The 9,412-nt window shown below is 38.5% G+C and overlaps 1 long non-coding RNA gene across 1 annotated transcript in view; it reads left to right on the top strand.

Annotated features, from left to right (window-relative positions):
* Window positions 1-7,208: 7,208 nt before the first annotated feature.
* The window catches only part of LOC127478826 (uncharacterized), an 83,003-nt gene continuing 80,799 nt past the window's right edge, over window positions 7,209-9,412 (top strand). Inside the window, exons 1-2 of the long non-coding RNA XR_007907367.1 lie at window positions 7,209-7,309; window positions 8,671-8,720. This is a non-coding gene — a long non-coding RNA (uncharacterized LOC127478826). The remainder of the gene's footprint in view (window positions 7,310-8,670; window positions 8,721-9,412) is intronic.

Genomic DNA, 9,412 nt, shown 5'->3' with positions numbered 1-9,412 from the left:
TCCTTTTTCTTGTGGAAAATGATGGTCTTATTTGGCTGGGAGGATTGATCAGAAAATTGCTTCTACCCTGATATGACAGGAGTAAGGAATTCTGACTGCAAATGGCATCTGGAGAGTAATAAAATACACCAACACAGCAGGCATGACTTTTCAAGCAAGAAGCTCTATGAGACAAATAAAAATTGCCTGATGCAATGTCCTGAAAGTGTCTCTGTCCAACCAACAAATTGCATTATTTTCCCCTCAAGCTTTCTATTCCCAGACTTAGCTTTGCTAAATATATTTCTGAGATCCTTGGCCATCTCCACCCCGAAGTAACAGTCATTTTAATCCTCACCATCAGGATTTACCTGCTGCTGTTACTCATTGGTAATTCTTTTCTAGTTTTTGTGCTTGGATCAGACACTTTCAACAGTACCAAAAATCATGGTCACCCTCTTGGTTGAATCATCACAAAATCAAACCTTGCATTTCAATGAGAATAATTATTTAACTAGTGGCAAACTAGGATGAGTAAGTCAGGCTTTGAACAAGGATAACATTGACCTGTCTCCTTCCTTTAGGTCATTTTTGTTTAACCAAGACTTTTCCTTTTGGTCTGGCCTTTTCCAGCATGTTGCGGGATCTTTCCCACCACACTGCTTCCTCTGAATTGCATAACTGACCAGAAAGGATGCCCAGGCTGGCAAGTGGGAAAAGACTGAACTATTTATCCCTCGTTTTCTTTCTTTTTATGTCCTTTGCCTCTCCTCCCCTCCCCTCCCCTCCCCTCTCCTCTCCTCTCTTTAATTTAAGCAGGTGCTTAAATTCATTCTGAGACTGTGACTGCCATATATGCTTAATTTTATGCCTTGGATTTCACTCACAATATGAGTGAAATCTAGAGGTTCACAGGGATTATATACATCTGTTTGTAAAAAAGGGGGTTGTGGTTACTAGACAGCAGCAAAGTCACTGTTCAGTGAATGGTGTAACTGATGTTTCTGTATTCTGTGTCCATCTTAGCTTCAGATAATTATTTACAGGTATTGCATACTGAGAAATACTTGACTGGAGCCAAAGAATAAATTAGGTAGAGATAAATTTCCTGCCGTTGCTTTTTAAAATTAGACTGGTCCTTTAGGTACAGAGAAACTGCTAACAGTTGCTTTTTTAAATGAAACTGACCCCCATAGATATAAGTGTACCTGTAATCTTGGGTTTGCCTAAATTCTGAACCTAAACCTCCTACATGTGTTGCAAATGAAACTAAGTCCTGTTGTAAATTTTATTATAAATTTTCATGGAATATGTCCTGCATTCTACCAGAGGCAGTTCTAAATTCAAATTTGTTTGAATGAAAAAAAGAAATTGTAGCATTATCTGGAATATACTTCCCTGCCTATGAAAAGTGTGGAAAAAACCAGGTTTTTTAATATGTCCAATATTAAGTTTTGCTTAGGGAAAAGAAATCATTATTGTTTTCAGATAAAAAATTAAATATTTTCATTTCAATTAACTGCTGGACTGGTAATTTCTCTGTAGCTACATTGGACAGACTGGGAAGAGGTCATTATATTTGAGATATTGACATAATGTATTCAATAATGTGTATGTGTTTGATAGACTTTTCAAAATATTGTTACTATTGTCTTTTTGTTTGGGATCCAAAGATATATATAATTTTCTTCTCTGGGATCCATAGGAAGACATTCTATGCTTTAGTATTTTCATTATCTTTGTGGGATTTACATTTGCCACATCAGACCTACTAACAATTTGCACAGAAAGATTGCAAAAAATAACCCCCAAAAATCAAAACCCACCGAAAATAGCCCTCCTGTTTTAACTGCCTTGCCTGTGACATAAAAAAGACCTAAAGGAGGATGACAGGTAAACGTTGCCCTTGTTCACAGACTCGCAGGCTGACTTAATTATCTGAGTTGTTAAATAATACTTCACCTCATTGAAATTCATGGTTTGATGGGTACAACTCATTGGAGACTGTGTTCTGTGTTTGGCTGCAGTTAAATAATCCATAGTAATAGGCACAAGGAGCAAGGAGCATTTCTTCAGCAGCACTTTTTCTGTGCTGTGGGACCCTTCTGAATTTAGGACAGGCATATTAGAAATACATGTTCTATGCAGAAGTGGTGATGGAGCAGAGCTTTTTTTTCCCCTGGAGGCACAATGCCATCCCTGCTCCTCCCTGAGAATGGGACAATTGCCTCAGGAGGCCTGGGATGCTGTGGAAGTGTGGGCATGGTTGGAATTTGGGCTACAAGAACAACAGATATGGCATGAGTGTAGTGTTGGCTGACACTTTCATGCTTTATTTCCAGTTGAAATACTCATTTTCAGAAAACACAAAGCTGAGAGCCTGGTTTAATCCCGAGGGCTAAGGCCACAAGCACAGGCCTGTGCTGTCAAAAAATTAATCAGAACCAGCAGCAGGCCAGGGAGCTTTAATTTATCATGTGCATGTTCTCATGGTCTGGTTAAAAACTCATTTGTTTCTGTGGGTGGTCCACTGCAGTGTGGGCTTGACATATTATTTGGGTGTTTTTTTCTTTCATGAAAAGGACACAAGTCTTCTCCCTGCTTGTAACAACATTACAGTTTGACATAGTGTCACAAACATGAGGTGTGTCTGCATAAGTGGCTCAAAAAGAGAGCATCTTTGCTTCTTAAATATTGCATGGCATGCACATCTCTTTGGCAGGTTGATGTTTGTTTGGAAATAAGTCCTCTTGATCCTTCATTTAGTTCTAACCTCTTTCTCCATATCTAGTGAATCTGTTTAGGTGCCTTCTCTAAAGAGTTCGGATACCTGAGAATTTTCTTTTGTTAGCTTTTGCTGCTGGTACTGTGATTTTGAAAGGAAGCATTCCCAAAGAAAAGGGAGTTCAAAGGAAAGACTGACTCTTCTGCCAAGTTGTTGAACAACTTCTGTTTGCTGAAGAGTGCCAAACATCAAATTGGCAGAGTATCTTGGAGCTTTTGTTTTTGAAGGTGAAGGGGGAAAGTTTAGTCCGAAATACATTTCATAAAGGTAAAGAATGCAGTATGTTTTTAAAGTATTTGAAGTTGAAGATCCTCAATGTGTATCTTGTTTTTATGAGCTCTATTGATACTATCAGATTAGCAGATTAATTCCATACTTATTTTTCTAGCTTTGTATTGACAAATCCAACCATTCAGAATAAAGATCCATCTTCTGGACAACGGTTTATAAATAATGTGTATTTTTAACTGCATTGCAAGGAAAGTATATAATGATTTTTGTCTGACATGCTCTTCAGACATCTTTTCAATTTTCTGGAAAGGAGCTGTGGGAAAGCTCAGATTCTTGTGAATGCAGGAGCAAGAATTTGAAAAAAAACCCCTCAACTTTGAAACTTGAGATTGAATCCTGACATTTTAACAGCATTGCTGGCCTGGCTCTGCTTTCCTGCACTTCGTCAGTCCCGATTCAGAGCAAAAGGATTTGCCTTCTTCATATCCACTGAATTCTTTTGTCTCTGGTAAGGCAGCTACAAGCTTGGCTTGTGATGGTGGCAGAAGTCATTCTGCAAGGATCTGGTTGATCTAACTTCTATAAATTTGGGGGTTTGAAATGAACTCAGAGAAGATGACGAGACTTTTGTTGTGAGCAGGGCGAGGTCCTTTATATGTGGTCTGCAGCTCAGATGTTTGTTTTTAAGTCAGGGCAGTGTGAACTCTTAAAAATAAACAAAGAAGAGAGCAAAATTCCACCACCTAAAAATCAGCCTTAAAACAGTAAACACTGGTAAACAAAGCTGAGAAAAATCAGGGGGGAAATAATTTGTGGTTTAAAGGAAAAGTGAGCTCCTAATTCTACCAATAAACACCTGTTCAGTTTTATGTGTTTGGTCTAGTGAGTGCTGGGGGTTACAGCTCCAGAGCATGACTCCACTAGTTGAAGCACAAGTTCAAGAGCCCTTCAGCACAAAAGTGGACTGAAGGACAAAATAAGGATTTCTAGAGCTATAAGCAAATTTGAACAGAAAGAAGAGTATCTGGACTATTTTTCCTACATCCAGGCATAAGCAACATCAAGCCTGTGTTTATTAATTATGGGTTGTCTAGCTTTGCAGGTTGAAATAATTTTAAATGAAATAAGTCTTTAAATTTAATCGTATTTAAATGAAATAAATCTGCCAAGCTGAGAATGTCACCGGAGTGCAAAGGGGGAGAGGCTGAGGTGGAGTTGTGGCTAAGTGGGAACACTGGTGAGCACTCACAGGAGCTGTGTTGGCAGGAAATAGTCAATGAAGAAACAAAACCAACAAGGAATGGTGGCCAAGTGTTTTCATAGGGAAAAATTGGCAGGAAAATACCCTTGTGTTAAAAGGTATTAAGAAGTGCTCTGCAGAAGGGTAACACAGTAACTTTTATTGCTGGCGTGTTTCTGTTAGTTTAAATGCTTTTTCTCAAAACAAAAATATAAACCAGGCATGTTTTCAGTATTTCTTCTTCCTTTGTTTGGTACTCTGTACAGTTCATCATCTCACCTGGGACTTCTGTGTAGTACTTCAGTGGAAAAAAATGTCAATATTCCTTTAGAATCTCAGGCTTCATTTATCACTGGCTCTAATTCTTTCCCCCAACTGATAAACTTTCTGGGGTACAAACTTATTCAAGTGTATTTTTTATTTATATTTTTTTAGGTCAACTGAATTCTCCCCGAAAAGAGAACATGCTGTCTTCTATAACAATGAACTTTATATGAATTATAGTTGTATCCAGAGATCTTTTAGTTTATTCATGTTCCAGGCAGATTCTTTTGTCTACATGAAGAATATAATCTAGCATAACTTCTAATTACTTCTTTTGCAAGGCCCTGTATCAGCATCCACTTTATTAACTGAACAAACATTTGTCTATTTTCCCCCTGTGGAAAGTAACATTTTTTTCCCCTTATAAAAATAGTCTCTTCCATCTGTTTTATGATTAATCCTCATCTGAATTCTTCCCAACAGTAGAAATATGGAAACCAGACCGTGGTACAGTCTTGCAGCTTCACAGCCACCTGGTATGCCATATCACAAGCACACAGCTTAAATATAAATCTGATTTATATTGTCAAATGTTTTACTAGAAGAACTGATGATAACTAATGTAGCAGCTACTGAAAGTCCTGTTATTTTTTTATCAGATATTATTTTCCCTTAAAACATGCCCAAGCACAGTAGGACAAAGTGGGTAAAATTAATTCAATAGATTTAATTTAATAATTTAATTTAATAGTTAATAATTTAATTAAACTATTTTAATAGCTGACATATTTTCCAAATTTACTTTCTAAGTAGATTTTCTAAATATTTTCTACTGTTGTACTGGTTAAGGGCCAGCTGGGTGTCTTACCAAGGGAATGCTCTGTGTTGTCAGTAGATCTGTAGGACTTGTGGGCTTTTTGAGTTGTGGAAGTTATTTGTTACATCTTCTGTAATGGAAATTTCTAACCTAAAAAATTACTTTTTATATGAAAAAAACCCCCAGATTTACTTGCAGAATTTCAGCCTGTTCCACATAATTTAATTTTATGGCTAGTAGACTAAATTTTTTTGTACTGTTGTTGCTTGTTGCTCGTGATGTCAGAGTTAACTTGTGAGATGCAGAAGGTTAAGCTGTGGGTTCAGTTCTGCCTCCTCTGGCCTGGGAGGTGACCATTAGACCTGAGCTAAGCATCCTGTTTCTTGATGCAGGCATGTCCATAAGTGCCTATGACCAGGCACCTAATTCTGTTTGACAAGAAAAATGAGAAGAAGAAATTATTACCACAAGAAATGTTGTGATACTCCTGCTGCCCTGAGGAAAAACATTGTGAGCATGCCTTATAATCCCTTGAATTGAAGGGAGTCTGTCCTGGAAACTTCAGCACGGTTCCAGGAGAAGTGTCATCCTAGGTAACAGTGGTTTCTTTCCAAGACACTTGTTCCTCTGGGTACAGTTGCTATTTGTAAGTGATTCAGACTAATGTCTCAAAGTCTGGGTGACCCCTCAGTCCTGACACAGGGCCACTGTGTTAACCTTGCTTAGTCCGTGGGCATTTTGGGCAAGGCAGCTCTTGGGGTCCCCAAGTTTTAGACCTAAGTGTCAACAGGGATGATACTGTTCTTTGTGAGATGGGAATGTGTCATGTAGTGAATATTCTGCTGTTGGGTGTAGTAGTTTTTAATTCTTCTTCCTCAGCTTGTCCCTGATGCTGCTCACAAGAGTATTGCACTGTAAATTAGAATAAATTTGGGGAACTAGAGCTGTGATTTGAAACACTGAGGTTTCCCTCAGTGGCAAAGCTCTTGTTCGCTCCAGAGAGAGCAGGATCGTGTCTCCTTTCAGAGACATGCAGCATATTTCAGTTAGTACACATTACATAACTTGTCCCACATTTCTTTCTCTTTTTAGTATCCCTGTGTTATGGGAAATTATGTTCCCATTAATCATTATAGCTGCTCGTCTCTGTGAAAATAAATTATCCTGTGCTGCCCGTCCTTCACAGGAATATATTTAAATGACAACAAGGATATGTCCATGATTGGTTCAGGGAAGGGAGTGTCAGCTAATGGGGCTTTGCTGCTGCAGAAGGATGAAAGCAGGATTTGTCTGTGTACTCAGTGCATTGCAATGCTGTGTGGTGGTGTCACCTGCCAAATAAGATTTCCCCTGTAGCACATGCCCAGCTCGTTTGAATGTCCATGGAAACCGGGTACACCCATTGCAGGGGGTCCTGCAGCTGAGTCCTAAATGTAAAAGTGAATCCCACTGCCTGTTTGGTCATACCTACAGCTGAAAGCACTCGGGCTGGAAAAGCAGAAAGAACCTATATGACTGGGAAAAACCAGCAGGCCTCTAAATTCCTGTTTTAGCTTGTCACCAGCTTTATTGAGACTGTTTTTAGGAAGCATTTAAAATCTAGACGTCTAAAATTACACATCCAATACCATGTTCAGGCTGCAGATCAGGGGGCTGATTTTAAGACGTGATGGGCATTTATGCTGTTTACTGTTTTCAGGTCTCAGCACTTCTGAAAAGTAAGTAATTTTTATTTACATGTTTTGAACATGAATTTAGTGACTTACCTTATCCAGCAGTGTAAATATAGAGGCCAGGTTATTTTTAGGCTTCACAATGTGATACTGGGCAAAAGGACTTTTGACACAGAGATTGCTGGTTACCAAAGCACAAACTTGGACCAACATTTTTCAGTAACTGTCTGTTTCTCTTTATTCAGGACAGGGGAAGACTGAGAGAGCAAGTTAAAGGCTGGTTGCAGATGACTCTAAGGGAACAGATCCTCTACTGGGAGGTCAGTTTTCTCCAGTGAAGAGATCTGAGGAAAATTCACCCTCAGGACATACTGAGTTTTCTTTTCAAGTATTTGTAAGAAGTGAATTCAGGATTAGTTTTACGTGGAAAATGAATTTCTCATTTGACCTCTGAAGAGAGATGGATTTGCATTGGTCTCATGGAAGAACACATGTATTTTTGAAAATGAGTAAACAGTACAAAAAAGACTAGAAGTTTTAGGTCAAAATGGGTCCATTTCATTCAGACAATTAAGTACTTAAGAATCAAGCTTTTCTGCTGACCTTCAATTCTGTGCTGAGAAATGAAATCCTTACATAGTGAAGGTAGCAGAAATGAAGAAGACATCTAAATAAACTTTCTGGTCATCTTCAGCTGACAGTCATGTGACCAAAGCAAGGAATATTCCTCTTGCAACCCTGTAATATTTGCTGACATTCCAGGCATTGAGTGTCAGTGAACGGCTTGTGAAGCAGGGACACCTGCATGTGTTTTAAAAGCTTTCAGAGATTATTAAAGTAGCAGAATGATTATTTATTAGTAAGGTGACACGTCTAAAGCTCAAAGTCTGCCCTTGGCCTTTGTGGAGGTTCTTCCCAAGGTGTTTTTGCATAGGCAGACTCAGTATTAGCAGAGAAGATGTGGGGTCTATTGATTTTGTGGGTTTTTTTCCCCAATAACAAGTCATGAGATGTGGACCTCATTTCTGAAGTTATGGTCTGGCTGAACTTGTTTCCTGTTTGATGTTTTAGTTTTCAAAGTAGCTTAAGAGTTTCTGTGTTGTCACTGTTAATTACCAACCATCTTTAGTGAATTTTTGCTAAATGCTACTGAGGATGTTGTTGTTCTGCTTCGTGACTTCTCCAGTGTCTGGGTATTTCCTGGTGATCCCATTAACATTGAAGTTAATTGGAATACTTCATGGTTGAAATGCAGAAAGCCTGCAGTTGAGCAGATGTTCTTTTTCTGAGTTAGCATAAAAGTACTGAATTAGAAGTACCATTTATTTGTTGCAGTGTCATCAAGATGTGTCATGACCTTACCTTTGAAAAGTTCGAGCATTGTTCCCAAACCCATTTAAAAGGCTCTGCTTGTTGGTGCCTAACCTGATTAGGTGAGATTGAATACTGTATCATTAGATTAAGCAAGTATTAACTTCAAAACTGTAACACATCACAACTGAAGAAGTGTTACTACATTATACTCCCAAATACACCTTTCAGTTTGACCCTCTGAAGTGCAAAATATTGCAGTAGTTTGCATTGTGTAGAGAGCAGCTCCTATACTACTATGCAGTTGGTTTAGGGATAATTTCTCAGTTTGTGATTAATTCTTGGCATTTCTTCCATGTTTTTCCTTTAGCTGTTATTGGAGTCATGCAGAGGAGATCCCTCAAGGAGCAGGTTGCCACAGTAAGTGTGTGTTTTACAGTATATTTGGAAGGTGTGCAATAGATTGGATACTATTCTTTACCAGGTAGGAGCAACAGCCTTGGAAGTAATCCTTGCTGGATTACACCATCGTTAGTCTGCCCCCAAAATTTTTTTTTATAAAAAGTAATTTACTGCATCCAAATAAATATGAACTCAAATACATAACTCTTCAACATGAAGATTCAAAGCCCAAATTTTGATCCATAGTTGCATCTCTGCAAGAAGACATATTTTAAAATAGAAGGAATACATCGCTCCTGAAACCTGCTGTGTTTCCTCTCAGTCTTATTGCTTGTAATTCTTTCTTCACAGATTCACTTAGTTTAGAAACATTCCAGGACTAATGGCACAAAACAAAACTCCTACCATCTCATATATTCCACTTCACAAGAGCCCAACCATACCATAGATATTTTCCATTCTCAGTCTTGATATTCTACAGATGTGGAATTAAAACTCTTCACACTTTTAAGGGAATGCCTGGTAGGATTGTCCATGTGAGTTTAACTTCCCTGAGTAATTTCTTCATTGCTTTAGCTCCCCTGAATTGTGCCCAGTGGGGTAACACTTGCTGTACCAACCCTTAATTCAGATAAAGCTTATCTGTTAAATCAAACAGGAGCTGCCAGCATTTACTTTTCCAAATTCCTCTCTTGCTTAGGACAGAACTA

The sequence above is a fragment of the Manacus candei genome, unplaced genomic scaffold (genome assembly GCF_025592945.1).
Source record: "Manacus candei isolate 608988 ecotype Guabito, Panama unplaced genomic scaffold, ASM2559294v1 h1tg000062l, whole genome shotgun sequence".
Taxonomy (NCBI): domain Eukaryota; kingdom Metazoa; phylum Chordata; class Aves; order Passeriformes; family Pipridae; genus Manacus; species Manacus candei.
This window is presented reverse-complemented; position numbering and strand designations above follow the sequence as displayed.